This window comes from Panthera pardus, unplaced genomic scaffold, assembly GCF_024362965.1.
Source record: "Panthera pardus isolate Hobbes unplaced genomic scaffold, ASM2436296v1 HiC_scaffold_22, whole genome shotgun sequence".
NCBI lineage: Eukaryota > Metazoa > Chordata > Mammalia > Carnivora > Felidae > Panthera > Panthera pardus.
This window is the reverse complement of record NW_026526788.1, coordinates 19,444,148-19,463,370: the sequence shown is the minus strand read 5'-3', so window position 1 is coordinate 19,463,370 and position 19,223 is coordinate 19,444,148. Positions and strand designations below refer to the sequence as shown.

General features: G+C 37.0%; 1 protein-coding gene across 4 annotated transcripts in view; it reads left to right on the top strand.

Annotated features, from left to right (window-relative positions):
- IPMK (inositol polyphosphate multikinase) overlaps positions 1-19,223 on the top strand; it is a 65,204-nt gene that overhangs the window by 33,527 nt on the left and 12,454 nt on the right. The window lies entirely within an intron of this gene.

The window sequence follows — 19,223 nt, the reverse complement described above, 5'->3', positions numbered from 1 at the left end:
TATATTTTTTTAAATAGAAAAGTAAAATTAAAAATTAGGTTATTGCTTCAGCCGTGATTTAAAACGGTTAAATTTGCTCATGATTCTGTGGGTTGGCAGTTTGAATTGGGCTCAGGTGGTCAATTTGCTGATCTCACACAGGGACACATATGGCTATGCTCATCTGATGGGTCAGCTGGAGCTAGACAGTCTAAACAACCTCACTCTCATGTCTGGGAAATGGTACTGTTGGCTGGATCCTTCTCCCTGTGATCTCTCATGTTCCAGAAGGCTAACTGGAGCTTCTTCATGTATCACAGTCCAAGAATGCAAGAGTGAGAGCTAAAAGGGCTCTTGAAAGCTACATTAGAAAGTCATTTACTGTCATGTCTATGGAATTTTATAGGTCAAAGTATATCACAGGGCCAGCCTGTATTGATAGGGAAAAGAAACAGACTCCACTTCTGATTGTAGGAATAGAGAAGTCGCCATACAAATGGTAGTGCACACAAGAATGGGAAGGATTGTTGAGGCTATCTTTGTAAATAATATGCCACAGTTAAAAAGTGATGTGGAATAAAATCCTCTAAGCAAACAGTATGCCTTCTAAATGTGTGGAGGTAAAATTTGTATATATGATAAATGATTGCTTACCTTTATAAGCATAATGGGTAGTTTTGAAATTCATCATGTAAGATGATATATAGGTCTTCCTTTTGACTTTTAAACAGGTAAGTTAATATCATCATGTAGGATGATATATAGGTTTTCCTTTTGACTTTTAAACAGGAAAGTTAATAGGAAGCATTATAGATGAATTGTTAATGTGATGGTAATAACAGCACAGTTGAATTTGGTATTCTGATTGTAAATAAGACCAAAGAAATTAGAATAGAAAACTATAATTAAATATGGGTATATGGTAAAGAAAAAAAGGGTAATGGAATAATATTAAAACAAACAAGGAATAAACATCCCATGGGAATCTAACTGGGCAACTTTTTAACCTTCACTGTTGTCAAATCCCTTTCTCTCCTACTTTCCATTCCCACTTTTAGCTGATGACTTTGCCTTCAAAAAAAATAAATAAAAGCCATCAGACAGGATTTCCTTTAATTTTCTGCTGACAGATATAAATACCTAACCTGCAAGTACTTTCATTCCCTCTTTATTCCTGTCACGTTGAAGAATTTTCCATCCTTCTGTCTAAGCATAACTCTTCCTATGTTCTCTGGATCTCAGTCCTCTCCACCTCTTTAGGAACCAAATACTGTTGATTTTCACTTGTTTTTCTTATATGTTCAACTTCTCTCTGTCTTTCTCTCTCTATTGACTCTTTAACTTTTGTTTTAAATATGATCAAATTACTCAAATTTTTCAGGAACAAAACCTCAAAACCCATAATTACTGTGCTCTGCTCTCCAGCAGAGAGACTTGCTCCCCTTTACAACTGAACTAGTTATTTCCATTTAATATTCTTAAACTCATTCCAATCTGGCTTCTGTTCCATCCTGCCTCCAGATTTGCACGTCCCTAAGATCCCTGAAGACATCTCCATTGTTACTAGATTCAAATGGCATTCTTTTTTTTTTCTTAAATATGAAATTTATTGTCAAATTGGTTTCCATACAACACCCAGTGCTCATCCCAACAGGTGCCCTCCTCAATACCCATCACCTACCCACCCTTCCCTCCCACCCCCATCAACCCTCAGTTTGTTCTCAGTTTGTAAGAGTCTCTTATGTTTTGGCTCCCTCCCTCTACTCACTTTACTTCGCTTTGAAAAGCAGCTTTCAGTGCTAAGTCCTTCTTGAAACTGTCCTCTTAGTGTTCATGACACTACGTAGTCTCCTGGCTTTTTCCTAAGACCACTTTGTAGTCTTCTTGTCCAACTCATTTCTTTTTATTTATTCTTTAAATATTGAGGTATTTTGTTCAGTTCCATTTTACTGCCTCCTTTTTTCTGTTTCTTCCTAAGCAGTGTCTTTGTTCTTACCGATTCATTTTTCACTTATACTGATAACTGTCTACTGATAGCTAGATACTGGGATAATGTAAAGACATCTAGAATGAATACATAAAAAACGGACACACATCCCTCTTACAAACTACAACCACATAAATAGTAACATCTGTTATTCCCTATCCCAATAAAGGCATCACCATACAAAGTTTTACAAAGGAGAAAGCTTGTAGTACTGTCACATTTTAGAACCATCCATCATTCCTATTGATCTTAGTTCCCAAACACCTCTTGAGTCCAGTTATCTCTTCTCAGACTCTAGTCTCTTAACTGATATCTCAAGTTCAATTTTGCTCTCTTCCAGTCTGTTCATCAAACATTGCAAAAGGTCTATTTATCACATTTCCCTATTTAAAAACTCTTTAGTGGGTTTCCATTACCTTTAGGGTACGTATACAGGATAAATAAGGCATTGCATGATTTGGCATTCTTGGGATATGTGGCTTCCCCAGACAAATAGAGGTTCTTCTTTTTGTATCTCTCTCTCTTTTTTTTTTAAATTTTATTTTATTTTTTTAAAAAGTTACATCCAAATTAGTTAGCATATAGTGCAACAGTGATTTCAGGAGTAGATTCCTTAATGCCTCTTACCCATTTAGCCCATCCCCCCCTCCCACATCCCCTCCAGTAACCCTCAGTTTGTTCTCCATATTTATGAGTCTCTTTTGTTTTGTCCCCCTCCCTGTTTTTATATTATTTTTGTTTCCCTTCCCTTATGTTCATCTGTTTTGTTTTTTAAAGTCCTCATATGAGTGAAGTCATATGATTTTTGTCTTTCTCTGACTAATTTCACTTAGCATAATACCCTCCAGTTCCATCCACATAGTTGCAAATGGCAAGATTTCATTCTTTTTGATTGCCAAGTAATACTCCATTGTACATATATACCACATCTTCTTTATCCATTCATCCATTGATGGACATTTGGGCTCTTTCCATACTTTGGCTATTGTTGATAGTGCTGCTATAAACATGGGGGTGCATGTGTCCCTTCAAAACAGCACACCTGTATCCTGTGGATAAATGCCTAGTAGTGCAATTGCTGGGTCGTAGGGTAGTTCTATTTTTAGTTTTTTGAGGAACCTCTATACTGTTTTCCAGAGTGGCTGCACCAGCTTGCATTCCATCTCTCTCTTTTTTTTTAATGTTTTATTTTGAGAGACAGAGACAGAGAGACAGAGTGAGAGCAGGGGAGGGTCAGAGAGAAAGGAAGACACAGAATCTGAAGTAGGCTCCAGGCCCTGAGCTGTCAGTAACAGAGCCTGACACAGGGTTCTAACTCATTGAACCATGTGGTCATGACCTGAGCTGAAGTCGGACACTTAACCGACTGAGCTACGCAGGCTCCCTGTGTTTGTATCTTTTTAATAAAAACTTTATTGAGATATAATTTATACATCACTCAATTCACTCACTTAAAATATATGGTTCATTGGTTTTAGTATATTTATAGAGTTGGGCAACCATCACCATGTTCAACTTTAGAATATTTTCATCACCCCGGAAAGAAATGCCATACCTATAGTCACCCCTCATTTTCTTCCAGTCTTTCAATGCCCCCTAGCGTTAGGCAACTCTGATCTACTTTCTGTCCTATAGATTTGCCTCTTCTGGACATTTCATATAAATGAAACTGTGTGATACACTGGATGGTCTATGGTGACTGGATTCTTTCCACTTAATGTTTTCAAAGTGCATCCATATATCAGAATTGTATTCCTTTTTTTTGCTAAGTAATGTTTCATTGTATATATATGCCACATTTTCTTTATCCATTTATTGATAGGCATTGAGTTTCCATTTTTTGGCTATTATCAATAATGCTATTATGAACATGAATGTACAGGTTTTTACATGTGCATATGTTCTTATTTTGTGTAGATTTCTAAGTTTGAAATTAGCAGCTCCTGTGGTTAAGTTTGTTTAACTTTTTAAGAAACTGCCAAAGTCTTTTTCCAGTTACTGCACCATTTTACATTCCTACCAGTGTTGTATTAGCGTTCCAGTTTCTCCACATCCTTGTCCAACCCTTGTTAATTGTCTTTTTTTTTTTAAACCACTGCCATCCTAATGGGTGTGAAGCAGTATGTCATTATGGTTTTTTTTTATTTTTTTTAATGTTTTTTATTTATTTTTGAGACAGACAGAGTGTGGGGAATGGGGGGGAAGGAGAGAGAGAGAGAGACACAGAATCCGAAGCAGGCTCCAGGCTCTGAGCTGACAGTACAGAGCCTGACACGGGGCTCGAACTCACGAACTGTGCAATCATGACCTGAGCCAAAGTCGATGCTTAACCAACTGAGCCACCCAGGTGCTCCAGTGGTTTTGATTTACAGTTCCCTAATGGCTAATGATATTAATTATCTTTTCTTTTCATGCACTTATTGACCATTTGTATATCTTCTTTGGAGAAGTGTCTGTTCTGATCCTTTGCCCATTGGGTCATATTTCCTTTTTTTTTTTTTTAACGTTTACTTATTATTGAGAGACAGAGAAAGACAGAGGGTGAGCAGGGGAGGGGCAGAGGGAGAGGGAGACACAGAATCTGAAGCAGATTCCAGGCTCTGAGCTGTCAGCACAGAGCCCGACGCGGGGCTCGAACTCACAAACCGCGAGATCATGACCTGAGCCAAAGTTGGGATGCTTAACTGACTGAGCCACCCAGGCACCCCCATATTTCTTTTTACTAATGTTTTATACAAATCCCTGATATATGATTTGCAGATATTTTATTTCTTTTTACTAATGAGTTTTATACAAATCCCTGATACATGATTTGCAGGTATTTTCTCCCTCCCCTCCCCTTTTTAACTTTCTTGACAGTTCCTTTGAAGCACAAAAGTTTTCATTTTGAAATCTATTTTTTTCTTTTGTTACTTATGCTTTTGGTGTTATAGCTAAGAAATCATTGCCTAACCTAAAGTCTTGAAGATTTACTCCTATTTGTCTCAAAACGTTTTATAGTTTTAGTTCTTACATTGAGATCTGTGATTCATTTTGATTTTGGGGGTGTGGTTTGAGGAAGGGAACAAATTTGCATATGGATATCTAGTGGTTGCAGCACCATTTGTTGAAAAGACCATTCTTTACCGCATCGAATGGTCTTGACACTCTTATTCAAAATAAGTTGACTATAAATGTGAGAATTTATTTCTGGACTCTCAGTTCTGTTTTCTTGATCCATATTACCTATCTTTATGCTAGTATCATACTGTCTTTTTTTTTTTTTAATTTAAACTTTATTGAGGTATAATTGACCTCTAAAATTTTAAGGTAATTAAAGTGTGCCTCATGGTGATTTGATATACATTTGAAAGAATATCCCCCAGCTAGTTAATTAACACATCAATCACCTCATGTGTTTATCATTTATTTGTGTCTGAGAGAACATTTAAGTTCTACCCTCTTAGCAGATTTCAATTCTATTGTACAATACAGTGTTATCAACTATAGTCACCATGTTTTACATTAGATCCTCAGACTTTATTCATTTTATAGCTGATAGTTTGTAACTTTTTAACCACGTTATCCTATTTCCCCCATCTCACAGCCCTTGGCAACTGCTTTTCTACTCTGTTTCTATGAGTTTTATTTATTTTTTTGAGATTACTCATATGAGTGATGCCATGAAGTACTAGTCTTTCTTTGTCTGGCTAATTTTATGTAGCATGATGCCAATAAGATGCATCCTAGTTATTGCAAATTGCAGGATTTTCTTTATTCTCATGAATAAATAATTCCATTTTATATATATATACACACACATATATATATATATATATGTATATATGTGTGTGTATATATATATATATATATATACCATAACTTTATTCATTCATCCTTTGACGGACATTTTGGCTTCCGTATTTTGACTATTGTGAATAATGCTGCAGTGTACATTGGAATGTGAATATCTCTACGATGTTTTCATTTCCTTGAATATATACCCAGAAGTAGAATTGCTAGACCATATGATAGTTCTGTTTTTTGATTTTTTGCAGAATCTCCATACTGTTTTCCATACTCACTATACTCAATTTATATTCCTACCATTTGACCTATATACTTCAAACCTCTGGCAGTTTGATGCTAAGATGTTAAGTGTATTTCCCTTTTTTCCATATTCTGGCCAATCCTTGTTTGTTATCTCTTATCTTTTTGAATGATAGCCATTCTAACAGGTGTGAGATATTCTAACACAGTATCTCATTGTGGTTTTGATTTGCATTTCCCTGAGATTAGTGACCTTGAGCACCTTTTGATGTTCCTGTTGGCTGCTTAGATGTTTTCTTTGGAATAATGTCTATTCAGTCCCACTGCCCATTTTTTAATTAGATTTTCTGTATTAAATTGTATGAGTGCTTTATATAGTTTGGATATTAATCCCTTATCAAATACATGATTCACAGATATTTTTTCGGAACCACACTGTTAATGTAGCCTTAAGTTTTGAAATCAGAAGTTGTGACAGCTCTGATTTTGTTCTTCTTTTTTCAAGATTGTTTTGACTAATTCTGGGTCCTCCTTAAATTTACACATGAATTTTAGGATGAAGTTGTAATCATCAGTCCTGCAAAAACGTGCCGGTTTGGATTTTGGTAGGGATCGTATTGGATTTGTAGATCAATTTGAATTCCTGTTATTTTTGTTCTTAAAACTCCCTTTATATAGTATTTAATATATTGTTTACTTATCTGAGAAAGTATATGATTGAAGTATGAGATAAATGAAAATGATGTGAATATAGGTAAGGTATACAAATCTAGGTTATTAAAATTAGGAGATAAACATTGAATTTTAATAAAAGTAATGCTTGGGTTAAAATTTTCAAATAGTTTATTTCTTTGGAAGGTGGTAAATTCATTGAACTTTTTAGTCACAATATGTTTGTAGACTAATAAGGTTAGAGTTGGATAATTTTAGAATTGATATTCTAAAGTTTAAAAATTTCCCTCTATGGGGTACCTGGGTGGCTCAGTCAGTTAAGCGTCCCACTCTTGGTTTCAGCTCAGGTCATGATGTGATGGTTTTGTGAGTTTGAGCCCTGCGTTGGGCTGTCTCTGTGTCTCTCAAAATAAATAAGTAAACTTAAAAAAAAAAAAATTTTCCCTCCAGGAAAATCATGCCTTTGAACAAAAAATTCCTTTAATATCACTAAACTATACTGAAGTTTACCAAATTCAGTAAAACCTTGGTTTGTGAGCATAATTCATTCCAGAAACATGCTTGTAATCCAAAGCACTTGTAAATCAGAGCGAATTTAGAAATAACGGAAACTCAGATGATTTGTTCCACAACCCAAAAAATGTTCATAGAAAAATGATTATAATACTACAACATAATACAAAATAATAAAGAAAATACAAAATATAAAGAAAAATAAACAAGTTAACCTGCACTTACCTTTGAAAACCTTCGTGGCTGCTGTGAGGGAGACGAGAGAGGGTTATTGTGTAGGACTTTTACTCTCACTAACGGAATCACTGCCATCTATTGGCTCAATGGAATCTTTTTCTTTTCGCGCAACTTTAAAAAGGAAACTAACCAATGACACTTGCTGTTGCCTCCTTTTGAAGATTTTGCAGAAATGTGACAGTGCATTGTTGTTAAACAGATTCATCACTCGCACGCTTACAGCCTCATTCGGGTGGTGCTTTTCTACAAAATTTTGCATTGTTTCCCACATTTTACAGATCTCCCTTAACCTTATGTGAAGTGAGGGATTCCACCTTTTTCTCCTCCTCCTGTGCAGACAAGATGCAGATGTAAACTTCTTATAAACTCTTGCAGTTTCAGCCACTCACTCACATACCTCATTCCTACTTCTCAATGATTTCCTTGTTAACTTCCATCGTAATGCTCTCCTTCTCACTGCCTTTCTTTTCAACCCTTTTCTGCATGGGGGCCACTGTATATGCTCACACAGGTGTTGACTAAGTACAATATTAATAAACTCTTGTCGTATACTGTATTTAATGTAACTGGCAATAAAACAGCAGAGGAAAGGGTTGATATCTGCAGGCAGCCTGACCTAGAATGAAGTAAAGCATTCCTAAGCTTACTGTTATATGGGAAAGCAAAGGACTGTCCATAGGTGCTTTCAAGTGACAAAAAATACACTAGCACCAGATGTGGGCACCTTCCAACATTCTGAAAAATCACTGGTTTCTGCCAAACACCGTGGCCTGAGACGGAGCATCCGAGCATGGGAGATGATCACCCATGATCCCACAGCGAGAGAGCGAGAGAGAGAGAGAGAGAGAGAGAGCGAGAGTGATTGCCTCACTTGTGATGTGACGTTTGGCATCACATACTACTCATATTGCAAGATATCGCTTGTTTATCACGTTAAAATTTATTAGAAATGTTTATCTTGCAGAACACTAGCAGAACAAGTTATTTGCTATCCAGGGTTTTACTATATATCAAATATACCAAATATTTAAAATATATTTAAATATTTTTCTGTTGTGTTCAACCAGTGGTAGAAGAGGTTTGGTGGGTTGAATAACTTGCCAGTTTTCTGTGCTGATTTAGGAATTCTTAATGACTTTCAGTACTTATACTATATTTCCTTGATCCCAAGATGGTATAGATGATAAGACTCATCATTGATTTAATAACAAGATTTATTGGAATATGTGTTACAAAAAAGGCAGAAACAGAGTAGAGCCTGTAATTGCAAGGGGGTCAAGAGAGGAGGGCTATAGAGTGACTTTGAAATAGGTGGTACAGGTTTCCCCTGCTATCTGAAAGTAGATAGATGTTCATGTAAAACCTTTTGTAATCTGAAAATGGTGTAAAGTGAAAACGCACTTACCATTAATTTGTATGGAAATTTTTTTGAGTGTTCCCAGACCCAAACAATAACCTCTTTTAAGCTTTTCTGATACTTTAGGCCACATCTTGCTAATGGATGCATAAAATAAATCAAGATAAAGCACAGATGCTCACAGACAATTCAGAGTTAGGGTGGCTTAATGCTAGAATGCTGAGAGCAGTTCTCTGGGATGGAATTTGGCAGTGCCAGTCTTGCTGCTGGTGTTCATGTTGTGTCTATAATGTTTACTACAAAACAAAGACTGCACACAATTTCCCCTTTTTTCCCATAGAGGTGAAAATCCTCTTAGGATCTCTTTTGGTTAGCAAAAACAGGTATTATTGTAGTTCTTTTGTAAAAGTAAAGTGGCATAACACAAGCTTTTGAAAAGCTGGGGATACCTGTATTTTGAACTAACAGTAGGGGAAAGTAACAGGTAGAAAACTATGAAGTAAGCATATTGTGAAACAAGTTTATGTAAGGTGACTGGAACATACCGTATATAGGTATATAGGGTGTATATTATCTTAAACTACCAGACTGGAGAAGTTAGTATCAGCAACTTGCTTTGGGACTTACTGGTTTTTGAAATAGTGACCTTACCAGTTAACTGTTCTATATATTCTTGTTTAATTTCCCAGTTGTGTACTGACTGAAAACAAGTGCTATATAGTTACAGGGATTTATTACATTTATTAGCCAAAATTAATTAAAATACAATTTATAGAAATATACGTGAAATTTCTTTAAAACATGTAGTTCAAGACTGTAAGTGATTTAGGTGAGTACTTTGGGAGGGGCCAAGATGGCAGAGTAGCATGGAAGTTCTCAGCTTCTCTGGTCACTGAAGTGCAGCTAGATCAGCACCATACCTAGGAAATTGATCTGAGGATTAACACAACAATCTGTATAACTTGAGCTATAGAACTAGGCAGAGAGACGGTGTGGAGAGGTGAACTGAGGGAGAGAGAAGCCATGGAGGGCAGGGAGCTGTTTTTTGTGGAGAGAGGACAGAGAAAGGGGGATAGAGTATGGCACATCAGGAGAGTACAGGAAAAGCACTCCCCCTAAAAGCTGAAGAGAAAGAGAGAGTGGATACACAGACATGGGACTGAACAAGAGATCTGTTCCCCAAAAACATTGATGGTGAGAAAGGAGACGGTTCCAATACCATTAGGACTCTATAAATAGGGGAGCACAGAGCTGGAAATTCTGGAGCTCAATACTTGGTGGTGCTCTGATGGGGAAGAAGGGCGAGTCCTAGGAGTAGGCAATGAGGTACAGGGGGTCTGTGGGCCACATGGGGAGAAGTGGTTCCCCTGCTTCGAGTGCCTTTGGTAGAGACCATACAGCCTCCCTACAGGCAAAGGTCCCAGTGGGCCCTGGAGAATAGCCACATTTGCTGGTATTGGAACAAAGATCACGGAGTGCAGTGAAACCTGGTGCCAGCTATGTGTTGTGATTTGCTATAATCTCTGAACCTCTGCTGCTACATAATCATATGAACATTCTCAGGACAAGCTGGCACCCAACCATTACTCATCAAGACCCTACTCCAGAGGGTCGGAGCAGGACCAAGCCACAGAATTCACGGAACCAAGGGGTTTGGAAACTCCGCCCCATCTGAGATACGATTCAGGGGGAAAGGTGCTGCCTGGAAGGCTGAATGGCTTAGATACAGACAGTGTAGAAGTGGGGAGTGGACGGAAGCCAGAGACAAAGGAGGGTTGCTTGATTGAGGTTTGGTGAGAGGGCAGGGTTCCTGTGCCCTCTAGAAACTAGGAAGCTGGGTGACGCCACTTCTACTCATGCTCATATGCGCCAACACAAGCCACACTGATACATCCCAGTAAGGTAAGCAGTGCCACCTAGTGGAAAATGTAGTCATTACACTAAGCCCCCAGCCAACTGTACCTCCCAAGCACAAGGCCCAAAGGACCACCACAAGTCTCTCTGCCTGGCTAGTGTACAGATGATAGAGTGTTTAATAGTTTGAGCTGTAGGGAAAACTGGATGTAACTTCATCCGGATTTCATTCTGTTTGCTAGTTCATCTATTCGGGGTTTTTTTTTGCTTTTGTTTAAATTTTTTTTTTCTTTTTCTCCTTTCTTTTTTCTTTTTCTTTTTCTTTTGAATATAATTTATCGTCAAATTAGCTTACATACAATACCCAGTGCTCATCCCAACAAGTGCCCTCCTCAATGCCCATCACCCATTTCCACTCTCCCCCACCCCTCCCATCCACCCTCAGTTGTTCTCTGTATTAAGAATCTCTTGTTGTTTGCCTTCCTCCCTCTCTGTAACTTTTATTTTTTTGCCCTTCCTTTCCCCCATGGTCTTCTATTAAGTTTTTCAAGATCCACATGAGTGAAAACATATCTGTCCTTCTCTGACTTATTTCACTCATCGTAATACCTTCCAGTTCCATCCATGTTGCTGCAAATGGCGTAATTTCATTCTTTCTCATTGCCAAGTAGTATTCCATTGTATATATAAACCACATCTTCTTTATACCAATGGAATAGAGTAGAGAACCCAGAATTGGACCCACAAATGTGTGGCCAACTAATCTTTGACACAGCGGGAAAGAGCATCCAATGGAAAAAAGTCTCTTTAGCAAATGGTGCTGGGAGAATTGGACAGCACCATGCAAAAGAATGAAACTGGACCACTTTCTTATACTATACACAAAAATAAACTCAAAATGGATGAAAAACCTAAATGTGAGACAGAAAGCCATCAAAACCCTAGAGGAGAAAGCAGGCAACAACTTCTTTGATCTCAGCTACAGCAATTTCTTACTCAACACATCTCCAAAGGCAAGGGAATTAAAAGCAAAAGTGAACTATTGGAACCTCTTCAAGATCAAAATCTGCACTGCAAAGGAAGCAATCAACAAAACTAAAAGGCAACTGACAGAATGGGAAAAGAGGCTTGCAAATGACATATTGGATAAAGGGCTAGTATCCAAAATCTGTAAAGAACTTAACCAAACTCAGCGCCCGAAAAACAAATAATCCAGTGAAGAAATAGGCAGAAGATATGAATAGACACTTCTCTAAAGAAAACATCCACATGGCCAACAGACACATGAAAAGATGCTCAATGTCATTCATCATCAGGAAAATACAAATCAAAGCCACACTGAGATACCACCTCACACCAGTCAGATTGGCTAAGATGAACAAATCACGAAACTACAGATGCTGGCGAGGATGTGGAGAAATGGGAACCCTCTTGCACTGTTGGTGGAAATGCAAACTGGTGCATCCGCTCTGGAAAACAGTGTGGAGGTTCCTCAAAAAATAAAAAGTAGAACTATCCTATGACCCAGGAATAGCACTGCTAGGAACTTACCCAAAGGATACAGGAGTGCTAATGCATAGGGGCACGTGTACCTCAATGTTTATAGCAGCACTTTCAACAATAGCTGAATTATGGAAAGAGCCCAAATGTCCACCTTTTTCTCCTTTCCATTCTTTTTCTTGGCTACAGAAAAAAAAAAAAAACATTATTTTTATCTTCCTTTCATTAAAAAAGTTATTGTTTTAACTATGTTTTTTTCCCTAAATTTTTAAAATTCTATTTCACCTCATTTCACTTTATTTTATTGTATACTTTTTTTTAATTTTTAAACTTTTTTTTTTTTACCTTTTTTCTCTATTCTATCAAACTTCTTTCAACAAGCAGACCAAAAACACCTAGGATTTAGCTTCCTTTATGTAATTTTTGTTTTTTTTTTTAATTTTTAAATTTAAAATTTTTATTCTTTCTTTCTCCAAAATGACAAAATGAAGGAATTCATCCCAAAAGAAAGAACAGGAAAAAATGACAGCCAGAGGCTTAACACAGATATAAGCAAGTTGTCTAAACTAGAATTTAGAACCATAGTATTAAGAATACTAGCTGGGGTTGAAAAAAGCATAGAATCCTTTTCTACAGAGATAAAAGAAGGCAAATCGAGTCATGATGAAATTTAAAATGCTATAACCGAGATGGAATATTGAATGGATGCCATGGCAGTAAGGATGGGTAAAGCAAAGCAGAGAAAAAACGATATAGAAGACAAAATTATGGAGAATAATGCAGCAGAAAAAAGAGGGAAACTAAGGCAAAAGAGCATGATCTGAGAATTACAGAAATCAGTGACTTAAAAAATGAATAATACCTGAATCATAGGGAGTCCCAGAAGATGAAGAGAGAGAAAAACGGGCAGAAGGTTTATGTGAACAAATTATAGTGGAAAACTTTCCTAATCTGGAGGAAGACACACATCAAAATCTAAGAAGCACAGACATCTCCCATTAGATTCAACAAAAACCGACCATCAGCAAGGCATATCTTAGTCAAATTCACAAAATACACACAGAATTATGAAAGCAGCAAGGGGGAAAAAAAAGTCCTTAACCTATAATTATGGGAAAACAGATCAGGTTTGCAGCAGACCTATCCACAGAAAGTTGGCAGGCCAGAAGGAAGTGGCAGGATATATTCAACGTACTGAATCAGAAAAATATGAAGCCAGGAATTCTTTATCCAGCAAGGCTGTTATTCAAAATAGAAAGATAAAGAGTTTCCCAGACAAACAAAAACTAAAGGAGTTCGTGACCACTAAGCCAGCCTTGCAAGAAATTTTAAGGGGGACACTCTGAGGGGAGAAAAGATGAAACAAAACAAAAAAGACCCAAAGCAACACAGACTAGAAAGGACCAGAGAACACCACCAGAAATTCCCAACTCTGCAGACAACACAAGGACAATAAATTCATGTCTTTCAGTACTCTAAATGTCACTGGAAAAGTGCTCCAATCAAAAGACCTAGGGTATCAGAATGGTTAAGAAAACAAGATCCATCTATATCCTGTTCACAAGAGACCCATTTTAGGCCTAAAGACACCTTCAGACTGAAAGTAGGGATGGAGAACCATGTATCATGCTAATCGTCACCAAAAGAAAGTTGGAGTAGCCACATTTATATCAGACAAACTAGATTTTTAAAATAGACTGTAACAAGAGATGAAGAAGGGCATTGTGTCATAATTGAGGATATAATTAAGGGGTCTATCCACCAAAATCTAACAATTGTAAACATTTATACCCCCAACATAGTAGCACCCAAATATATAAATCAGTGAATCACAAATATAAAGAAACTCATTGGTAATAATACCATAAGAGTAGGTGTATTCAGCACCCCACTTAATAGCAATGGACAGGTCATATAAGCATAAAATCAACAAGGAAACAATGTTTGAATGACACACTGGACCAGATGAATTTAACAGATACATTCAGAACGTTTCATCCTAAAGCAGCAGAATATACATTCTTCTTGAGTGCACATGGAACATTCTCCAGAATAGATCGCACACTGGGACGCAAATCAGCCCTCAGCAAATACAAAAATACCAAGATCATACCATACATATTTTCAGACCACAACACAATGAAACTTGAAATCAATTACAAAATATTTGGAAAGACCACGAATACTGGGACGTTAAAGAACATCCTACTAAAGAATGAATGGGTTACCCAGAAATTAAAGAGGAAATTAAAAAGTACATGGAAGCCAATGAAAATGAAAACACGATAACCTAAAACCTCTGGGACACAGTGAAAGCAGTCATAAGAGGGAAGTATAAAGCAATCCAGACCTTCCTAAAGAAGGAAGAAAGGTCTCAGATATACAACCTAACCTAACACCTTAAAGAACTGGAAAAAGAACAGCAAATAAAGACCAAAACCAGCAGAAGATAGGAAATAATAAAAATTAGAGCAGAAATCAATGATATTAAAATAAAAAAAACAGAACAGATCAATGAAATCAGGAGTGGGTTCTTTCAAAGAATTAACAAAATTGATAAACCCCTAGCCAATTTCAAGAAGAAAAAGGAATGGATGCAAATAAATAAAACCATGAATGAAAGAGGAGAGAACCAACACTGCAGAAATACAAACAATAATAAGAGAATATTATGAGCAATTGTATGCCAGTAAATTGGGCAATCTGGAAGAAATGGGCAAATTCCTAGAAACATATAAACTACCAAAACTGAAACAGGAAGAAATAGAAAATTTAATCAGACCCATAACCAGTAAAGAAGTTGAATCAGTAATCAAAAATCTCCCAAAATACAAGAGTCCAGGGCCGGATGGCTTTCCAGGGGAATTCTACCAAACATTTAAAGAAGAGTTAACACCTATTCTGTTGAAGCTGCTCCAAAACAAAACAAAACAGCAAAAAGAAAAAAAAAAAAAAAAAGAAATGGAAGGGAAACTTCCAAACTCATTCTATGAAGCCAGCATTACCTTGATTCCAAATCCAGACAAAGACCCCACTAAAAAGGAGAACTACAGACCAATTTCCCAGATGAACATGGATGCAAAAATCCTCAACAAGATACTAGCCAATTGGACCCAACAATACATTAAAAGAATTATTCACAATCAAGTGGGATTTATACCTGGGATGCAGGACTGGTTCAATATCCACAAATCGATCAATGTGATACATTACATTAATAAAAGAAAGAATAAGAACCACATGATCGTTACAGTAGATGCAGAGGAAGCATTTGACAAAATGCAGCATCCTTTCTTGATAAAACTCCTCAAGAAAGTAGTGACAGAAGGATCATACCTTAAGATCATAAAAGCTGTATATGAAAGACCCACTGCTAATATCTTCAGTGGCAAAAACGGAGAGTTTCCCTGCTAAGGTCAGGAACACGACAAGGATGTCCACTCATTCAACAGTGGTGGAAGTCCTAGCCTCAGCAATGAGACAAACACAAAGAAATAAAAGGCATCCAGATTGGCAAGGAGGAAGTCAAACTTTCACACTTCTCAGACAACATGTTACTCTACATGGGAAACCTGAAACTTGCCACCAAAAAACTACTAGAACTGATCCATGAATTCAGTGAAGTCTCAAGGATATAAAATAAATGCACAGAAATCAGTTGCATTTCTATGCACCAATAATGAGGGAGAAGAGAAATCAAGGAATCGATCCCATTTACAGTTGTACCAAAACCCATAAAATACCTAGGAATAAGCCTAACAAAGGTGAAAAACCTATACACTGAAAACTATAGAAAGCTTTTGAAAGAAATTGAATAAGACACAAAGAAATGGAAAAACATTCCTTGCTCATGGATTGGAAGGACAAATATTGTTGAAATGTCGATAACTACCCCAAGCAATCTATACATTCAATGCAATCCCTATCAAAATAACACCAGCATTCTTCACAGAGGTAGAACAAACAATCCTAAAATTTTTTTGGAACCAGAAAAGACTGCAAATAGCCAAAACAATCCTGAAAAAGAAAACCAAGGCTGGAGACATCAAAATCCCAGACTTCAAGATGTATTACAAAGCTGTAATCATCAGGACAGTATGGTACTGGCACAAAAACGGACACTTATATCAATGGAAGAGAATAGAGAACCCAGAAATGGACCCACAAATGTATGGCCAAGTAATCATTGACAAAGCAGAGAAGAATATACAATGGGAACAGAGAGTCTCTTTAGGAAATGATGTTGGGAAAACTAGACAGTGACATGCAGAAGAGTGAACTTGGACCACTTTCTTACACCATACACAAAAATGAACTCAAAACAGATGAAAGACCTAAAGTTAAGATAGGAAGGCATCAAAATCCTAGAGGAGAAAGCAGGCAAAATCCTTTGATGTCGGCCACAGTAACTTCTTACTCAACACGTATACAGAGGCAAGGACCTCATCAAAATAAAAAGCTTCTGCACAGCAAAGAATCAGCAGAACTAAAAGGCAACCAACAGAATGGAAGAAGATATTTGCAAATGACATATCAGATAAAGGGTTAGTATCCAAAATCTGTAAAGAATCTTGCATACTCAACAACCGCCCCCCCGCAAACAATCCAATGAAGAAGTGAACAAAAGACATGAATAGACACATTTCCAAAGAAGACATCCAGATGGCTCACAGATCACATGACAACATGCTCAACGTCACTCATCATCAGGGAAATACAAATCAAAACCACAGTAAGATACCACCTCACACCAGTCAGAATGGCTTGTTGGCAAGGATGTGGAGAAAGAGGAATCCTTTTGCACTGCTAGTGGGAATGGTAACTGGTGCAGGCACTTTGGAAAACAGTATGGAGGTTCCTCAGAAAATTAAAAATAGAACTACCCTATGACCCTGCAATTGCACTACTAGGTATTTATCCAAAGGATACAAGTCTGCTGTTTCAAAGGGGCACATGCACCCCAATGTTTATAGCAGTGCCATCAACAATAGCCAAAGTATGGAATGATCCCAAATGTCCATCGACTGTTGAATGGATACAGAAGAGTTGGTGTGTGTGTGTGTGTGTGTGTGTGTGTGTGTGTGTGTGTATGTATGTATACATATATATATGCACATACATATATATATACATACATGCATATACAATAGAATATTACTCAATGATCAAAAAGAATGGAATCTTGCCATTTGCAGCAATGTGGATGCAACTAGAGTGTATTATGCTAAGTGAAATTAGAGAAAGACAAATATGTGACTTAAGTTATATATAGAATTTAAGATATAAAACAGATGAATATAAGGAAAGGGAAGCAAAAATAATATAAAAACAGGGAAGGGACAAAACATAAGAGAGAACAAACTGAGGGTTGCTGAAGGGGTTTTGGGTGGGGGTATACACTAAATGGGCAAGGGGCATTAAGGAGGACACTTGTTGGGATGAGCACTGGGTGTTATATGTAGGTGATGAATCACTAGAATCTATTCCTGAAATCATTATTGCACTATATGGTAACTGAGTTGGATGTAAATTAAACAATAATAATTTTAAAAATAAATAAATATTTAAAAATATTTAAATGATTTAATTTTCAGTTGTTCCAGTGTATTGTTGGCAACAGCTTAAAGTTTTTACAAAGAAATGCTTTTTTTGAGAGAGGTACCTTTTCCTAATCACTGATTCCTCTTTATTTGGGGAAAAGATACTTCTTTTTTATCTTTATTGATCATATTGTCTAAAAATCAAGACTCTGTATATCTTTTTTCTCTTTATAATACTGGATGATAGTAACTCTTCAAATATCTCTTTCCATGAATTGATTAACTAGGAAAGGTGTTTTGCTAAAGATATTTGAATTTGTTTGCTCCTGATATAAGTTCACATAAAATGAGCAATTCAAGGGCACCCATGCCCAACGTGGGGCTTGAACTCAGGACTGTGAAATCAAGAGTCAAGTCACATGTTGGGATGAGCACAGGGTGTGTTATGTAAGTGATGAATTACTAAATTATATTCCTGAAATCATTATTACACTATATGTTACCTAACTTGGATTTAAATCATAAGGGGAAAAAAAAGGCAATCGTGTGCTCCACTGACAGAGCCAGCCAAGCACCTCAGCCTTTGCTTGTTATTCTGCCCTACTCATGTCTCGCAGATTTCCTTTCCATTAAAGTGTGTGTGTGTGTGTGTGTGTGTGTGTGTGTGTGTGTGTGTGCGCGCGCGCTACATTTTTAGATGTTTTTAAGGTGTACCTTTGATTTACAATGATCTTTGCTACTGACCAAGACTGGTCAGTGGTAGCGATGGAGAAGTTCTCATATCTCTTCCCATTCTAGCTTTAGGTAGTAAAGTAGAAATATATAGAAGAGAGAATATCAGTAAAGGAGTTCCACAGAAACAACTTCGTTTTAGTCTGTATTTGAAATTTAGATTCTCATATGTGAAATTTAATTTAGATGAGATAATACACCCCTGATTTAATAGAATGGTGATAGTTTTTATTTTTAAAATCCCGTTTCTTGGGTACATTTCCTAACTTGTGGTTTACATAACTATGTATTTGAAAATTCTCATATTTTTGTATTTAATTTACTCAGATTAATTTACTCATTTTCATCCTTTTTATTGCAGTACAGTTTATATACAGTAAAACCTTGTATTTGCATAACTTGTTCTGCGAGTGTTCCACAAGACGAGTGAACATTTCTAAGTTTTAACATGATAAACAAGCGATGTCTTGCAATATGAGTAGTATGTGATGCCAAACGTCACATCACAAGTGAGGCAATCGCTCTCGCTCTCTCTCTCTCTCTCTCGCTCTCTCGCTGTGGGATCATGGGTGATCATCTCCCATGCTCGGATGCTCCGTCTCAGGCCACGGTGTTTGGCAGAAACCAGTGATTTTTCAGAATGTTGGAAGGTGCCCACATCTGGTGCTAGTGTATTTTTTGTCACTTGAAAGCACCTATGGACAGTCCTTTGCTTTCCCATATAACAGTAAGCTTAGGAATGCTTTACTTCATTCTAGGTCAGGCTGCCTGCAGATATCAACCCTTTCCTCTGCTGTTTTATTGCCAGTTACATTAAATACAG